At 34.7% G+C, this 19,505-nt stretch overlaps 1 protein-coding gene and 1 non-coding gene across 9 annotated transcripts in view; one reads left to right on the plus strand and one right to left on the minus strand.

The window, feature by feature from the left end:
* NLGN1 (neuroligin 1) overlaps nucleotides 1–19,505 on the plus strand; it is an 831,070-nt gene that overhangs the window by 506,011 nt on the left and 305,554 nt on the right. The window lies entirely within an intron of this gene.
* On the minus strand, nucleotides 16,231–16,337 carry LOC118934949 (U6 spliceosomal RNA). The gene has a single exon (XR_005033640.2). It is a non-coding gene; the product is annotated as a U6 spliceosomal RNA (small nuclear RNA).

Consider the following 19,505-nt stretch of genomic DNA (forward strand, 5'->3'; position numbering starts at 1 on the left):
TGTCCTGAGCATGTGCTCTGCCCCTCTGCCCACTTTCCTTCTGGCAGACACTCCATGGGAGGGTCCTTGGTGACTGGCTAGCACCAGGCCAGTTAGGTACCAGAAACAGAAGGAAGGAGAGAATGGCCATTTTCTCTTCACTCCCTGCCCCAGACTGATGGGAGGCTCTGCTGTGGTAAACATTCGTTGGTATGTAAATGGACTAAGACCAGGAGGGAAATTCTGGAAATTTTGGTTGAAAACTTCCATTAACCCACAGTTGTGTATGTGTTTGTGTGTGTATCTACACACAGATATTTGTTTTCTTCACAGAAAAGGTAGCATTTTATATAATACTTTTGTAGCATGTGTTCTTACTTATCGAGTTCATGAACATATCTTACTTTACTTACATTTACTTACTCATTTCAGTAAGTTTGTTTAGTATGATTTTTAGCACACTCTATCATGCAGTGATGCAGTAGTTTACTTAACCTGATCTCCTGTTAATGGACATTTGGCTCATTTCTCAGTTATTACTATGCAGAAATTCTCTCCCTGCATGTCCTGGACCATGTATTTTAGGACAGATTCCTAGACATGCAGTTGTTATCAGGAGGTGAATTATGGAATTCCTCAGTTCTTGTCTTCTCATAGGAAGGAATTCAGTCCAGGGATCTGATAGAGAGTTAAAGCCACAGGAGACTTTTATTTAGCACACCTTGATGGCAGGAGTAGCAATATGAGTCATGGCACCAAATATGTTATGAGTTGAGTTTGTTCTCAGTTCTTGTCCCCATGGAAACAAATAATTGAAAGGCAGAGTCACAATAGCGAAACAGAACATGTGAGTTTTATTTGAAGACACTCCAAGGGAGAAGCAGGCCAGAGTCAAGTTAGACAAAGGCCCTTAACTTTTAGGGGCAGGTCTATTTATAAAGTTCTAGTTGGGAGTGGCCTCTTTGATTGACAGGGTGAAGTCATTTGATTGGCAGCTCTAGTTATACACCCATTCTTCTTGGTGCACATGTTTTTTTCCCAAAATGCACACAGAAAAGCCCAAGGTGGGAGAGGAACGAAACCACTATTTTATTTTAATGAAATGACGATGAGGGGTGGTTTGGGCAGTTCTTAGTTTTGTTTTATTGCTCCTGTGTTGTGATCTGGCTGGGACCTGTTCAGTCTGGTCCCAATAGGCAAGGAACTTATTTCCCTGTAAAGCCTTTGTTGTCTTCAAATAGGACCCCCTAACTAGGCATTTTTTACTTGAGCCTTATCTTCCTCTTCCTCTGCTGCTCACGTCTATCTTTCTACCTATCAGAATTACTGATCAAAGGCTATGTACATGTTGAATCTTTTATATCTATCACAAATTGCCCAACAGAAATCTTAGTCTTATATTCCTACTAGTGGAGAATGTGACTCCCCGTCCGCATTAGCTTCTCCCCACTGGGACTTTTATTATCTTTAACCATGGCCAACATGACATTGGTGAGGCTTACTGGTTATTATGTGATTAATGGTCATTTTATTTAGACAGAAAATCCCTACTTAGATAGCAGTTTGGTACTGTGTTTGAGAGTGTGGTCTCTGAAGTCAGATGACCAGGTCTTCCACAATATTTCACCCAAGTCATGTGGCCTGAATAATTGTCTTAACTTATCTGTATAATGTGGACAATAGTGGTAACTGTATCACAAATTAGTTGTTAGGACTAATATATTCCCACATATAATAATGGTGAAAATAAAAATAGTATTATAAACATCTCTATAGTAGTTACTATGTGCCAGGCAATATCTTTATCATTTTATATATGTTAACTCTTTTGCTATCTTTTGAAACTATATATAAAACATTTAACATAATGCTTGGTACATAGTAAACCCTCAGTAAATATTAAGTGTTATTTTTTAAATTATGATTTTTTTATGTATAACAAATAGACTAATGTTATGGATGAAAAGTTATTTTATCAAAACTTCTTCAAATAATTCCTATAAAATTGTTTTAAAATATCCATTATAGACATTAAGTATTGTGAGTGGCAATTTAAAGTTTAAACATGTAAGATAAGTTATGAAAAGAATGGATGCTTAGAAAAATAGGTTAGTAATATAATTATTATTGATATATCAAGTGCCAGTATTCAGTGTTCATACTTACTGCTACAATCGGAATATACAGATTAAATCAAGTAGAATCAGATATCTAGTGAATTGGATCAGTGGGGATAATCTATATGAATAGTAAAAGCAAAACAATGATTTCTCCACTTTACTCAGTTGTAGTATCTGCTCAAGCAACTGAAAGGTCAAACAGTCCGTGATGTTCATTTGCTTCTCAATGGCCTGACACTTGGCTTCAGGTGGAGATGAGTCTTTTAAAGTTACCATCAACACACATATGGCTCTGCAAGACACCGTGGAAGGCAGCAAAAAGGTTGGCTGTGAGCATACATTTTGTCATCAGAAAAACCTTTCTTTAAACCTGAGATCTGCCACTTAGAGCTGGTTAGCAGTGGAACTGTTAATTGAATTTTCCAGATTCTAATTTCTTCATTTTCAAAATGAGGATATTTACCTCAGAGGTTAATGTGAACATTAAATGGGATAAGGCCCCTCAAGCACATATAGCACAGGGCCTGGAACACAAGGCACATTACTAAACATTAGTTCATGATCTTATAATTACTATACAGACAGTGATAGATTATCCAACAAGTGTTCTGTTGAGGTGTCAAGATTTGATTTTGAGGTGTCTGCAGAACATAAATATGGTCATGGCCAAAGGACAAGTAGGTGTGTTTGCCTGAAACTCAGAAGAAAGATCAGAGTTGGAGAAATTGATTTGTTTATCATTAGCATAAGGGTGAGTAAACAGACAGAAATAAAAGTTGCGTGAGAAAAATGGCCCCTCAGAAGTAGGAGGGAATATAGGTCAAGGACATAGGAAGAGAATACCTTCTGTAGATGGGAAGAGGGACATCTAAAACACGGCAACAGGAGGGAAGACAAATGATGGGTGCAGACAGACGGATGAATGTTTATGTGGTTATTTGTCTTTTGCACTGTTCTGAAACTCCAGTACCTATTCTTATGAATGTTAAAAATTAAACGCTTCCCATCCTAATTCTTCCCTAAGTTTTTTTTTTTTTTTAAGTGATTCTATGTCTGGAAGTTTTAGTTGATTACAATAACTCAAATATAGTGGCAATCCAGAAAGACCCTAGCTAAAATGAAGGTATTTGGGGAAATTTACCATTAATGTATTTTAAAAGACATTTTTGAAAAATGGAAAATAGTGTTTGTTAATTTTTTTTATATCAAGATTTTATATCCCAGAAAAGGTTTGCCCTATGTACAGGCACCTCTCTTCATTCTCTTTTTTAAATGTGGTCAACCCATGTAAAAAAAAAAAATGGTATACTTAAAAAGAGAAAGAGCTAAACAGTTAGATAGTCAGTATAAATCAGCTTTTGAAAAAACAGCTCCTAGCACATTCTCTCCAGATACACAGTTCCTTTTACAAAAGGATAGCATGTCTTTAGCTGCCTTTTATTATAGATGTAAATCCTCAAGGTGGAAATATTCATTCTGAATATATTCTTAATTGCTTTACTAACTGGCTGCCAAAATTGGGGGAAGGGGAGCTTTATGTATGATGTTTTGAGTTATTTTTCTCTCCTAGAAGAAATGATCATTAGAGACATATAAGACTTCTTAGTCTACAGGCTGGAAAAGAGCAAAACTGTAAATAAAACATAATTAGGAAGATTTATCTTCCTATATGACTTGGGGCATTCTGTAAGTTCTACTTCCATTTATTTATATTTTCAGAAAAATCCCCTTAATAGCCAATGCTATAAATGCCAATTTATAGACTCTGAGGTAAAAGAGGCATCTGAATTGTGCTTTTGAAACCTTCTCTTTACTACTTTCAGACTCAATATAATAAATTATTAAATAATCTTCAGTTGGTAAAACCAAGTCCTAAAAAGTGAAAGCATCCTAAACATTCAGCTTAAAAAAATACTAAAGAAAATCCATACAATGTTATGTCAGAAAGTGAATAATAACATTGCAATTATCCTAAAATGGTAATTAAATAGAACTAGAATTTATAAGAATTTTTTATGGTAGATTTACCAGTGTTGCTAGATTTTAAGGTGTCAGGAAGAAACCATTATGTGTTGCATTGCTGGACAAATTACCTTTGTGGCTTTTAATAAATTTTGCCTTCTGATTTTGATGGATGTTTAGCCATTTGCTTCTGGAGCAATTTCCATTTACACATCTGGAAAATGCTTCAGTGGAGCACTTATTAAGGGTTAGCAATTGAAAGATACAGTAGTTGTGTGTCTACTTTAGTTAAAACAGACATTAGGACCCTCTGTCCACTTTATTTTGAGACTTGGTGTCCTTTTGTAACTGCAAAAATTAAGGAAATTTGGTAAAATTATTTTCTTTATTGTCTATAAAAAGCTCTAAAGAATAGCAGAGTACTTTATACTTAATTTTTTAAACTGTTTTAAACAAATGGAATAAATTGGTAATACTTTGAAAATTTGTTTCTGTGAATCTAAGATTTTCATTTAACCAAGTTTGTTTTGTCTAATTTATAAATATTTAGGTAAACTGACAAAAATATAATTACTGGCAACTATAAAATATTTTTTATAGCTAAAAAAGAATCTACAATTGTAATGCTTAAATATACGTTATAAATTTAATCTTATTAAATATATTTATATGCAAAGGAGAGTTTAAACAAATATACTCATATTTAAACTTCTTTATAAGAGATAAAAATAATAAATAAATGTTATTATTTATGTAACTATGTTTTAAAAAGAGCTATGTTTCCATCCAACTGGAAAAAATAAGAAAATTTTCTTTGGAAAATTTGTGGTATTTCAGTTTATTAAAATTAATACATGCATATATTAACCAATAAAATCTGACTATGCCTAAGACTTTTGCTTGGCAATTTTAGCAATATTGATCATTGGTCACAACACAGTCCATCTCGTATCTTCTTCTTCCTATTAGATGTAATCCCTCTAAGAGCAGGTATCATTCTTATCTTTGTATTCTATATTATATCATAGCATTTTTATAAATTTTAATGATGCCTACAAAATCAAATAAGTTCATCATGGTTTAAGAATTACATTTTATGTAATTCTTCCACAGGATAATTCATGCACATTACAGCACAAAGTCCATGTGTCTGTGATCAAGGACATACTGTGGTGGACATCTAGAATCAAACCCAATATTGTAGCTGATATCATCTCCCTTTCTTTTTGTAATGATACTGTCTTGACAGGGGGACAGAGGGTAGGGGCATGCTAGGAAAAACCTCTTTGCCACACCATCAGTCCATATACTTTAGGCTTGGTAACCTCCTTCCTACAGACCCGTACATGGGCATGTGGCCCAAGACTAGCCTATCAGTCTGTTCCACTCTCCCACCCCACAAATAGGTTTAGAGATGACACATGCCCCAGAGTCCATAAGTCTCAAAGACCATACTTTGGTCTAACTCTTTCCAGTGAGTCACTGAGATGAGAAATATTAAGTGTAGAGTTGCTAGCAGCCATTTTTTCCATGAGAGAGTCCCTCAAAGAAGAGTCCTTGTGACACCCTTTGATTCCTGAATCCTGTACAATTTTAATCTAGTGCTACCTTGAATTTTTCAGTTATATCACCTACAAATGACCTTCATTTTGCCTTAGCCTTTATGAGTAGGATTTATATTCACTTGCACCTGAAAAAGGCCTGATGGATATAGTCATCTGTACTGTGGTTTTTTCATGTACAAAATAAGGAACTGGAATAGATGTTCCATGACATCCCTTTCAGAGATCATAGTCTGTATTTGTGACCACACGGACTTCATTACAGAAAGCACATATGTTTATTACATTAGAATAAACCTTAAATATTTATTGCTCTCCTTTATTTTATTTCATTTTGTCTTAACACTAATTTTTTTAACTACTTAAAATTTCTCTTTAATCTCCACATCTTTCCATGATTATCTACTGTGCTATTTATTAGAATTCAGAGGAGCTTAGAAGCATTTATTTTAAAATACTGGAAAAAGACAATTCATTGTATTTAATCATATAATTGGCTACGAAAGAAAGCAGTTCACATTTATAAATTAGTTTATGGTACTAGGTTCTTTTACCTAATACCCACATCTTATTATCATTTTTAAGTTGTTTCAACACAAGACAAGCAGTGTAAATAAACATACCACTTATTGTCATGCATAAAGAGCTTCTTAAAAAAGAAAAGACACTGTCATTTTTCTGAAACAAGTTCTGTTAACTTTTAGAATTGGTTGTTATTCAAATAAATGCAAAAGTAGACTGAAATCCTGGTTAATGATGGGCAGTCCTGGATTGCCTGGACCTATTTCAATTTATAGCTGTTTTCCCTCTGTAATTATTAATGATCTCTCATTTTACTATTAAAAATATCCCAATTTGGAGAAAAGTTATATGGTCACTCCAGATATGGCCACCAAAGATACCCTACAGCCAAATGATGGGAAAAGTGCTTGATGGATAAACTCATAGCTCTTTGCCAGTAAGTGAGATATATAAGAGGCATCTTATAGCTACAAATGGTATATGTGGAAATAATTTGTAAAATCTAAAATGTTATCACTATACTACTGTAATTTTTTGAAGAGTTGAATGAAACAAATGTATGCTTATTGCTGAATTTTGCTCTATTCACTAACCTTCCACAAACTATTCTTAAGAAACAAGAATCAAATTTGATCTACAGAGATAGTACCTGGTTCATGTACATCAGTGCATTCCATAGCTAGACTGTGCTAAATTAAGCATTTTTTACTAATCCTCTGTATCAGTAGTCACCACTAAGATCTTTCTAAACTGTAAATCTTAAGATAAATATAAAATGTTATTTTTATTATTATCATTATCATTGAAGTGCATAGAAGTGTGTAACCATTGTCACTGGGAAACCTATATTTATAATTTATAGGAAATTTGCTTTGCATGGTGAATTTCATTTTTAACTTCCTGAATAAACTGTTAGGTTAAAGTGGTATCAGCATTTTGTTACATCTTTCAGATATTCTAAATGTCAGTTCTTGACTTGTTTCTTCTCTTGTGTCCCACCTTCTTCTTGTATATTCTTTGAGTATAAATAGTCTACTTCTGAAGCAATAAGAAATAATACCTGATCATTTAGAACTAATTTATAATTTATTATTCATATTTAAACATACTGAACTAGAACTCAGATATAAAGGACAATCTAAAACCAAGGCTTCTATTTCTGGACTTTCATTTGAAATGTACTTCCATCATTTTATTTAAATTGCCGTAAACACATATACACATAACACATATACACACATATACAGGAATAGTGGGCTAGCTCACAAATACCACAATTTTCCATTAAATCTGGAAATAATTCTCAGTATTTATAGGATCTATGAAGGCTCCCTTAGTTATCAACAGACCATAGAGATGGAACTTTTTCAGTAAAGGGCCAGATCAATAAATGTTTTTGACTTTGTGGGTCATATGATCTTGGTTGCAAATATTTGATTCTGCCATTGCAGCAGAAAAGCAACAATAGCTAAAAATTTTAATGAGTGTAGCTGTGTTTCAATAAAACTTTATTCATGAACACTGAGATTTGGTTTTCATGTAATTGTCACATGTCATAAAATAAAATTCTTCTTTTGAATTGTTTCAATCATTAAAAAAATCTTAATCTTAACTCATAGGACACACTAAAACAAGCAATGGGCTGCATTTGGACTCTCAGCCATTGCTGACCTCTTGTTATAGAACATTAATACTGTGCAGTATTAGGAATAAAAAAATAAATAGTGTGTGGCATTCAACAACTTTTCCCACATGTGCTTCAAGGTGCATATAGTATGTCTAAAAAGAGGTGCTGTATTTTTTGTTCCTGTAGAAAATTTGAATTACTATAACACGGGGGAAATTCTATAAAAACAACAGCGTCTAACTGGTTCTTACACAAATAGTCCATTAAAAATACACTGTCAAAAGAATGCTTTCTTATGCAGAGATATGATGTCAGTTTTATGTATAACCACCTTCCTTGCCAATCAAATAATGCTATAGATAGGTGTGACATCATGTCTGGGCATAATCACAGTTTGACTGATAGGTTGGAATATGAAATATAAACAGGAAACTGAGAATAAATGCTTGACTTAAACTTTAGGCAAAAATAGTTGGAGAAGAATAATATTACTAACATATGAATGTATTAGGAATTATTATCCTAAAATTGTTTCCCCTATAATTGTCAAGATAGGATCTAATGATGAGGGAAAAGAACCTTAGAAAAGTTTGAAATCATTTAATTTATTGCTTAGTCAAGCAGTTCATTTGAATATGTTTCTATTACATATATCAGTATCATCAATACAATTATAGACCATTCAAACACTCAAGACTATAGTTTATCATGTGGAAGAGTAAATTATAATCTGATGCCAATTATTAGCACAATAGAATTAATGTTATATTTTTACTAGTAAAGTAAATTTCTTATTAACATAAAACCACATAAAACTTTTCTAGAGCTTACAAAGATCGTAAATGACATTAAAATTAAACCCCCCAAATTTAGTGAGGCTGGGCTTTTTTTTCCCAACATTTTTATAATGCTATTATCAATCTACAAATCTTACTCAGCTTTTCACCAAATGTTACAAGATATATATTTTAAAATCTATTTTAAACTGTATTTTTTAATATTTCCTGTGGAAGAATACTTGAAAATTATGAAGTATAATAATAAAATGATCATCTGCCAACCAATCACTCAATTTAAGATCTAGAACAGAGGTCAACAAACTACATAAATCCAGCTCACTGTCCATTTTGGTAAATAAGGATTTATTGGAACAGTCACTGATGAGGCAGAGCTTAAATGCTTCCTTGCATCATATGATTTGTGTTATAAAATCACAGAAAAAAATGACCATTTGTAAGATAAAGTGATTTAATGAGAATTAAATATTATATAAAACAAAATTTAAATATCTTAGCATTAAAAGTATATGCCTTTCTGAGAGAAACAAATGTGATATTTATTTGTATGGATAAGTTGTTTAGGCTAAACCAACACTAATTAATCATTGTCTACATTAAGGCAAAAAAGGCAGTTTTATGAGAATTTTCTCTTCCAAACAGATGCTGAAACCCTGCAGATCATAATGCATATATAAATATCAAAGCTCATCATATTTTAATAGCTATAGTCTATTGGGAACTTTTGAAATATTGTTCTTCTGCTCGTGAGTCAGAATCAAATACTGATATTTAAAAGAAGTGTGATCTGAAGCAGATATTGCTGGGTTTCCCCAAAATACAATTTTGTCTTCTTGGAAAACTCCTGATTTTTAGTTCAGAATAAAGGCTGTATTACTTAGATTCCTAGACAATTAATAGTCCCGTTTACATTGGACACGTACATACTTTCCGTCTACTGGGACATAAACAGAAATTTCTCTCTCGTCTCCTGTAGTCCTGAATATAGATGTGGTACCAGGGAAGGCAGAGTCATGAAAGAGGAGTTTGGGTCCCCCATGCTTTGAGCCACCACAGAAGCCCTGGACTGATGATGTTTACAGTGATGCACGAGAAAGACAAAAACATCTGCTTTTTAAACCTAATATAAATTTTTTTTTTTTTTTTAGATAATTATTTTTTAGTTGAAGGGTAGTTGATACACAGTATTACATTACATTAGTTTCAGGTGTACAACACAGTGATTCAACATTTATATACATGACAATTCTAGGTACCAGCTATCACCATACCAAGCTGTTAAAATATCTTGACTATATTCATTACATCCCGGTTACTGATTATTTTACCATTGGAAGTGTATACTTTTTTTTTTTTTTTGTGAGGGCATCTCTCATATTTATTAATCAAATGGTTGTTAACAACAATAAAATTCTGTATAGGGGAGTCAATGCTCAATGCACAATCATTAATCCACCCCAAGCCTAATTTTTGTCAGTCTCCAATCTTCTGAAGCATAACGAACAAGTTCTTACATGGAGAACAAATTCTTACATAGTGAATAAGTTACATGGTGAACAGTACAAGGGCAGCCATCACAGAAACCTTCGGTTTTGTTCATGCATTATGAACTATAAACAGTCAGTTCAAATATGAATACTCATTTGATTTTTATACTTGATTTATATGTAGATACCACATTTCTCTCTTTATTATTATTATTTTTAATAAAATGCTAAAGTGTTAGGTAGATACAAGATAAAGGTGTAAAACATAGTTTAGTGTTGTAAGAGAGCAAATGTAGATGATCAGGTGTGTGCCTGTAGACTATGTGTTAATCCAAGCTAGACAAGGGCAATAAAACATCCACGTATGCAGAAGATTTCTCTCAGAACAGGAGAGGGGAGGTTCTAAGCCTCACCTCTATTGATCCCCATTTTCTCACCTGATGGCCCCCCTGCGACTGTGCCTGTCTTAGGCTGTTCCTCCCTTGAGGAATCTTACCCGTCTCTGGCTAACCAGTCATCTTCCAGGGCCATACAGGGAAATGTTAAGTTGGTAAGTGAGAGAGAAGCCTTATTGTTTGAAAAGGTTAGCTTTTTACTTCTTTGCATATTTATGCCTTGTAGCTTCTATGCCCAGCATTTGTCTTGAGGTATCTTTACCACTTGGAAGAATTATGATACTCGGTAAATGTGATATGAGGCCCGAATTCTATTTAAGGGTTGTAATTAGGAAGGAAGAAGAAAAGCTATAGAAGTAGCAGGTGGCAGAAAACATGGGAAGATTGATTATTTCTTTGACATATCTTCTTGTAGAGTAACTTCAGCATGGATAGGTTTTAAGCTACTACTTAAGTTGCGCACACACATTAACATAATAGGAGTATAGTTACATAACCAAAGCATACCTGTAATTACCAGCCATCTCCAGTGAAACCAAGAAAACCAGTTAGGCACCTTAGGCATTTGTGAAAACTTATCTATGATATGGTGGATATTGTCCAACTGAACTTGAACAGTCTGAGAGAAATCAGACAAATTAAAACAACCCATTCCTGGGGAATGTTCACATCCCTTATGTTCTTTTAACAGTAAATAGTCTGTAGTTGTAAGATTTTGGAGCGCTACAATTTGCACTTCTCCTAATTCTTGGTTGAGTTCCAACAGTATAGATCCAGTCAAATTTGTTGTTTTACTGTATGCACAGGCCAGCTTAGATATCTCCTTCATTCCCATGGCAAGTCCAGGAGCTGGTGGGATGAATGCATCTACAGCTGTAGCAGTGCGTGGATCTTTGTTGGGGTTTTTTTGATGATCATCTTCTGGCATGAGTCTTCCAGAGAGTGCTGATGTTGGAAGTTCTTTTTCATATCGTATCTTAGTTTATTTTAGGGGTAGCCCAATTAGGCTTTGATCCTCTGCATAAACACAAAAAGACCCTTTGCCTACACTTTTATACGCCCTTTATACTCTTGTGTAGAACCCATTGGAGGTTACCACACAGGAACTGCCCTTTTTTTTTGCTATCACTAATCTACACTTACATGACGAATATTATGTTTACTAGGCTCTCCCCTATACCAGGTTCCCCCTATAAACCCCTTTACAGTCACTGTCCATCAGCATAGCAAAATGTTGTAGAATCCCTACTTGCCTTCTCTGTGTTGTACAGCCCTCCCTTTTCTCCTACCCCCCATGCATGCTAATCTTAATACCTCCCCACCTCTCCCCCCACCATCCCTCCCCACCCACCCATCCTCCCCAGTCTCTTTCCCTTTGTTACCTGTTAGTCCATTCTTGAGTTCTGTGATTCTGCTGCTGTTTTGTTCCTTAAGTTTTTCCTTTGTTCTTATATTCCACAGATAAGTGAAATCATTTCATATTTCTCTTTCTCTGCTTGGCTTGTTTCACTGAGCATATAACCCTCCAGCTCCATCCATGTTGCTGCAAATGGTTGGATTTGCCCTTTTCTTATGGCTGAGTAGTATTCCATTGTGTATATATACCACATCTTCTTTATCCATTCATCTATCGATGGACATTTAGGTTGCTTCCAATTCTTGGCTATTGTAAATAGTGCTGCGATAAACATAGGGGTGCACTGAACTTTCTCATATTTGATTGCTGCATTCTTAGGGTAAATTCCTAGGAGTGCAATTCCTGGGTCAAATGGTAGGTCTGTTTTGAGCATTTTGATGTACCTCCATACTGTTTTCCACAATGGTTGAACTAACTTACATTCCCACCAGCAGTGTAGGAGGGTTCCCCTTTCTCCACAGCCTCGCCAACATTTCTTGTTCTCTGTCTTTTGGATGACAGCCATCCCTACTGGTGTGAGGTGATACCTCATTGTAGTTTTAATTTGCATTTCTCTGATAATTAGCGATATGGAGCATCTTTTCATGTGTCTGTTGGCCAACTGTATTTCTTTTTTGGAGAACTGTCTGTTCAGTTCCTCTGCCCATTTTTTAATTGGGTTATTTGTTTTTTGTTTGTTGAAGCATGTGAGCTCTTTATGTATTCTAGATGTCAAGCCTTTATCGGATGTGTCATTTTCAAATATATTCTCCCCTACTGTAGGGATCCTTTTTGTTCTATTGATGGTGTCTTTTGCTGTACAGAAGCTTTTCAGCTTAATATAGTCCCACTTATTCATTTTTGCTGTTGTTTTCCTTGCTCGGGGAGATATGTTCAAGAAGAGGTCACTCATGTTTATGTCTAAGAGGTTTTTGCCTATGTTTTCTTCCAAGAGTTTAATGGTTTCATGACTTACATTCAGGTCTTTGATCCATTTTGAGTTTACTTTTGTATATGGGGTTAGACAATGGTCCAGTTTCATTCTCCTACATGTAGCTGTCCAGTTTTGCCAGCACCATCTGTTGAAGAGACTGTCATTTTGCCATTGTATGTCTATGGCTCCTTTATCAAATATTAATTGGCCATATATGTCTGGGTTAATGTCTGGATTGTCTCGTCTGTTCCATTGGTCTGTGGCTCTGCTCTTGTGCCAGTACCAAATTGTCTTGATTACTATGGCTTTATAATAGAGCTTGAAGTTGGGGAGTGAGATCTCCCCTACCTTATTCTTCTTTCTCAGGATTGCTTTGGCTATTCGGGGTCTTTGGTGTTTCCATATGAATTTTTGAATTATTTGTTCCAGTTCATTGAAGAATGTTGCTGGTAGTTTCATAGGGATTGCATCAAATCTGTATATTACTTTGGGCAGGATGGCCATTTTGACGATATTAATTCTTCCTAGCCATGAGCATGGGATGCGTTTCCATCTGTTAGTGTCCCCTTTAATTTCTCTTAAGAGTGACTTGTAGTTTTCAGAGTATAAGTCTTTCACTTCCTTGGTTAGGTTTATTCCTAGGTATTTTATTTTTTTTGATGCAATTGTGAATGGAGTTGTTTTCCTGATTTCTCTTTCTGTTGGTTCATTGTTAGTGTATAGGAAAGCCACAGATTTCTGTGTGTTGATTTTGTATCCTGCAACTTTGCTGTATTCCGATATCAGTTCTAGTAGTTATGGGGTGGAGTCTTTAGGGTTTTTTATGTACAGTATCATGTCATCTGCAAATAGTGACAGTTTAACTTCTTCTTTACCAATCTGGATTCCTTGTATTTCTTTGTTTTGTCTGATTGCCATGGCTAGGACCTCCAGTACTATGTTAAATAACAGTGGAGACCATGGGCATCCCTGTCTAGTTCCCGATCTCAGAGGAAATGCTTTCAGCTTCTTGCTGTTCAATATAATATTGGCTGTGGGTTTATCATAGATGGCCTTTATTATGTTGAGGTACTTGCCCTCTCTTCCCATTTTGCTGAAAGTTTTTATCATGAATGGATGTTGAACTTTGTCAAATGCTTTTTCAGCATCTATGGAGATAATCATGTGGTTTTTGTCTTTCTTTTTATTGATGTGGTGGATGATGTTGATGGACTTTCGAATGTTGTGTCATCCTTGCATCCCTGGGATTAATCCCACTTGGTCATGGTGTATGATCCTTTTGATGTATTTTTGAATTCGGTTTGCTAATATTTTGTTGAGTATTTTTGCATCTACGTTCATCAGGGATATTGGTCTGTAGTTTTCTTTTTTGTTGGGGTCTTTGCCTTGTTTTGGTATTAGGGTGATGTTAGCTTCATAGAATGAGTTTGGGAGTATCCCCTCCTCCTCTATTTTTTGGAAAACTCTGAGGAGAATGGTATTATGTCTTCCCTGTATGTCTGATAAAATTCCAAGGTAAATCCATCTGGCCCGGGGGTTTTGTTCTTTGGTAGTTTTTTGATTACCGCTTCAATTTCGTTGGTGGTAATTGGTCTGTTTAGATTTTCTGTTTCTTTCTGGGTCAATCGTGGAAGGTTGTATTTTTCTAGGAAGTTGTCCATTTCTCCTAGGTTTCCCAGCTTGTTAGCATATAGGTTTTCATAGTATTCTCTAATAATTCTTTGTATTTCTGTGGGGTCCATTGTGATTTTTCCTTTCTCGTTTCTGATACTGTTGATTTGTGTTGACTCTCTTTTCTTCTTAATAAGTCTGGCTAGAGGCTTATCTATTTTGTTTATTTTCTCAAAGAACCAGCTCTTGGTTTCATTGATTTTTGCTATTGTTTTATTCTTCTCAATTTTATTTATTTCTTCTCTGATCTTTATTATGTCCCTCCTTCTGCTGACCTTAGGCCTCATTTGTTCTTCTTTTTCCAATTTTGATAATTGTGACATTAGACCATTCATTTGGGATTGTTCTTCCTTTTTTAAGTATGCTTGGATTGCTATATACTCTCCTCTTAAGACTGCTTTTGCTGCGTCCCACAGTAGTTGGGGCTTAGTGTTATTGTTGTCATTTGTTTCCATATATTGCTGGATCTCCATTTTGATTTGGTCATTGGTCCATTGATTATTTAGGAGCGTGTTGTTAAGCCTCCATGTGTTTGTGAGCCTCTTTGCTTTCTTTGTACAGTTTATTTCTAGTTTTATGCCTTTGTGGTCTGAAAAGTTGGTTGGTAGGATTTCAATCTTTTGGAATTTTCTGAGGCTCTTTTTGTGGCCTAGTATGTGGTCTATTCTGGTGAATGTTCCATGTGCACTTGAGGAGAATGTATATCCTGTTGCTTTTGAATGTAGAGTTCTATAGATGTCTATTAGGTCCATCTGCTCTACTGTGTTTTTCAGTGCTTCCATGTCCTTACTTATTTTCTGCCTAGTGGATCTATCCTTTGGGGTGAGTGGTTTGTTGAAGTCTCCTAGAATGAATGCATTGCAGTCTATTTCCCCCTTTAGTTCTATTAGTATTTGTTTCACATATGCTGGTGCTCCTGTGTTGGGTGCATATATATTTAGAATGGTTATATCCTCTTGTTGGACTGAGCCCTTTATCATTATGTAGTGTCCTTCTTTATCTCTTGTTACTTTCTTTGTTTTGAAGTCTATTTTGTCTGATATTAGTACTGCAACCCCTGCTTTCTTCTCGCTGTTGTTTGCTTGAAATATGTTTTTCCATCCCTTGAGTTTTAGTCTGTACATGTCTTTGGGTTTGAGGTGAGTTTCTTGTAAGCAGCATATAGATGGATCTTGCTTTTTTATCCATTCTATTACTCTATGTCTTTTGATTCGTGCATTCAACCCATTAACATTTAGCGTGACTATTGAAAGATACGTACTGATTGCCATTGCAGGCTTTAAATTCGTGGTTACCAAATGTTCAAGGTTAGCCTCTTTAGTATCCTACTGCCTAACTTAGCTCGTTTATTGAGCTGTTATATACACTGTCTGGAGATTCTTTTCTTCTCTCCCTTCTTATTCCTCCTCCTTGATTCTTCATATGTTGGGTGTTTTGTGCTGCGCTCTTTCTAGGAGTGCTCCCATCTAGAGCAGTCCCTGTAAGGTGTTCTGTAGAGGTGGTTTGTGGGAAGCAAATTCCCTCAGCTTTTGTTTGTCTGGGAATTGTTTAATCCCACCATCATATTTGAATGATAGTCGTGCTGGATACAGTATCCTTGGTTCAAGGCCCTTCTGTTTCATTGTATTAAATATATCATGCCATTCTCTTCTGGCCAGTAGGGTTTCTGTCAAGAAGTCTGATGTTAGCCTGATGGGTTTTCCTTTATAGGTGACCTTTTTCTCTCTAGCTGCCTTTAAAACTCTTTCTTTGTCCTTGATCTTTGCCATTTTAATTATAAAAATATGGAATGCTTCACGAATTTGAATGTCATCCTTGCACAGGGGCCATGCTAATCTTCTCTGTATCGTTCCAATTTTAGTATATGTGCTGCCGAAGCAAGCACTAATATAAATTTTTTTAACAAGGTTATCATATAGTTTTTTTCTTCATCTAATGATAGGATGAATTACATGAATATTGGATCCCAATATTTATTCAATGAACAAACATTTTTGTATTATGGAAATTAACTTTACTTAGTCCCCTTCTTAATAAATTAAGTTTGCTATTATTCTGTTTAGGCTATATACTTTGACATAAAAGAAGTGATATAAATCAGGAAATTTTTCTTTTTTTAATGTTTTCATATCAGAATTATGCTAGATTCACACAATGATTTTCAAAATATTCCATAATTTCTATGCTCCTCCATAGTTTTTATGTATGTCAGAGGAATATTGGTTTCTTGAAGCTTGAAAGAAGTTGCTTTGAACCAATTTGATCCTAAATATTTTGCCAATTTTTCCAGTTCTTCAACAGCTTTTGTTATTAATATTCCAAGGTCTTCTTGTTCTACTTTTTTAGTCAATTTTGGCTGACCATCTTTATCTAAAAAGTCAATTTCTAGAGTTATAATAGATTACACAGATTTGTATATCACATTCTCAAACTTTCAGATTTTGAATCAGTCTCATTCTTAAGTGCTGCTGTTAGGGTTTTGTTTTTGCTTTCTCAGTATGACATTAGGTATAAGTTTGTCTATTTTATTGTTTTTGTCAAAAAACTTCCTCTGATTTTTTTTCTGCTTTACATTTCACTAACTTATTTACTGCAACACATGTCTCGTCCTGCTTTTCTTGTTTATTTTTCTTTTATTGATTTGTTCCCTTATTTTTAGTTTTTCTTACTTAATAATAAAAGCATTTCAAATTAAATTTTAATTTCTGATTAAACCTCTGACTGTGCCCCCTAGTCTTTGATATGTAGTAAGTTCATTATGATTTTTTTTACTTATATCTAATGGAATTTTTATCTTTTGCCCCAACAATTACTTTGTGGACTCCTTTTATTTTAAATTTCAGGATATTTTGGAAAGATTGCAATTTTGTTACTAATATTAATTTTACAGTGTTGGCTTCAGAGAATCTGGCCTATAGGCTGTCTACTACTAGAGATTTATTCAGAGTTTTTTGGTCTTATACATGATAATTTAAGTATATTGGTATGAACTTTTATAACAAAAGTGCAGGATATATCCTTTGATTATAAGCTATATAAATAGAAATATATTACACATATGTGTTCATTTTATTTTTCAGATCCTTTTCATCCTTATCTGTTACATAAGTTCAAATAGTGAGACGTTTTTTTTTCCCTCTCTTCTCGTGTTTCTGTCCATTTGCCTTTGAGTTACAAGAGTTTTTTTCTTTATATGTTTAAATACAATATTATTCATTGTGTAAATGTTCATGTCTGATCTTTTTTTTTAATGACAGTCTCCAAGGTCTTTATTTATTTATTTTTTATTAAGGTATCATTGATATACACTCTTATGAAGGTTTTACAAGAAAAACAATGTGGTTATTACATTCACCCTTATTATTGAGTCCCCCCCCATACCCCATTGCAGTCACTGTCCATCAGTGTAGTAAGATGGCACAGAGTCCCTATTTGTCTTCTCTGAGCTACACTGTTTTCCCCGTGACCCCACACACCATGTGCGCCAATCATTATACCCCTCAATCCCCTTCTCCTTCCCTCCCCACCCGCCCTCCCACACCCCTCCCCTTTGGTAACCATTAGTCCCTTCTTGGAGTCTCTGAGTCTGTTGCTATTTTGTTCCTTCAGTTTTGCTTCGTTGTTATACTCCACAAATGAGAGAAAACATTTGGTATTTGTCTTTCTCGGCCTGGCTTATTTCCCTTAAAATAATACCCTCTAGCTCCTCTATCTTTAATATATATTGTACAGATCATCAATGTTGCAACATCAGTGTATGAAATACCACTTAAATTCATAGTTTTGTGCTCCTTGTATTCACATTGATTTACCCTTATCTTGATTTTTATTTTTAATCTTCCTATGGCACGTTCTTTAGGTGTGCTTTTATGGATAGCATTTGAGTTTGCTTTTATAAGCCAATTAGATAAGCTACTTTTTATTTTTATTTTTTGTGACCTATTGGTCTATTGGTTGTGTAGGAAGATAGAAATATAATACTGTGGAAATAGTTGAAGGGAAACCCAGAACATACACCAAATATATATATCAGGTCTTGGCCTTGGTAATCTGTTCTCAACTTTACTAATCACAACATACTGTAATTTTACTTCCCTCCCATTCCAAGGCCAGTTTAGGAGTTCTATGAAAATATTATTTGTGTATGTAGCCCATTTTTAAAAAACTATAAAGTAGACAAAATCATTCTTAATAGTTGGAATATATGCATATACAACTAGTTCACTTTTGTGTACAACTTAAGATAATGACAGAGAAGGGTGTTATATATAGATCTTAAGTATAAGGTGGGTGCAATTTCTTGTAAACCTAGAGAAAAAACCTTATGATAAGATAGAAGACTCTGAGTAGAGTAGAGATGGGGAGGGTTACACTCCACACTGAATGGAGGGTCTAAAGATTCAGGCTTCTGATGATTCATCTTCTTCTTTAAGAGAAGAATTAAGAAAATAAGTTCACACAAGCTGTCCCAAGTTAAGAGAATTTTCACCAACCACTTTTACTTAAACATTAACAAGGGCTGTCCTACTGTGTTCTCAGCTATCCTGAGCCCAAAAATGACTCCCAGGTAATCCGTCACCTATGGAAATCTTCTTCCTCAAGCTAAATTTTCTGCTTCTTGGTTCTTAACTTTCTACTGATTTGAGTATAAAGTGACAAAGAGACAGAAAAGCAATAAGCTGTTTTTAAAAGCCTTGAACCTTTGTACTCAGTTGATGAACAGTTTTCACTGGAAGAGAGTTTTTAAAAATGAAGTTGGACTTTGAAAATCAAACTCAAGACACTAGGTTTACAAGGTGAAATTCAGAATATATATACATATATGTTTTTGTTTTGTTTTTCAATTTACCTTAAACAAAAGTTGTCAGGAAATTGATGGGTCAGGCTTCATTTGGATGTGAGGTGAGTTTTATTTCCTGTCTCTTTGGAGGTCATTATGAGGAGCAGTCAAATATGAAAGTTCTTGGTCAGGTGCCATCTTAACTGGAAGGCTCAAAAAAAGAGTATTTCACCCTCTCCTTTATAATACAATGTGTTGGTCCAATATCCTTTC

Source organism: Manis pentadactyla, chromosome 1 (assembly GCF_030020395.1).
Source record: "Manis pentadactyla isolate mManPen7 chromosome 1, mManPen7.hap1, whole genome shotgun sequence".
Lineage (NCBI taxonomy): Eukaryota > Metazoa > Chordata > Mammalia > Pholidota > Manidae > Manis > Manis pentadactyla.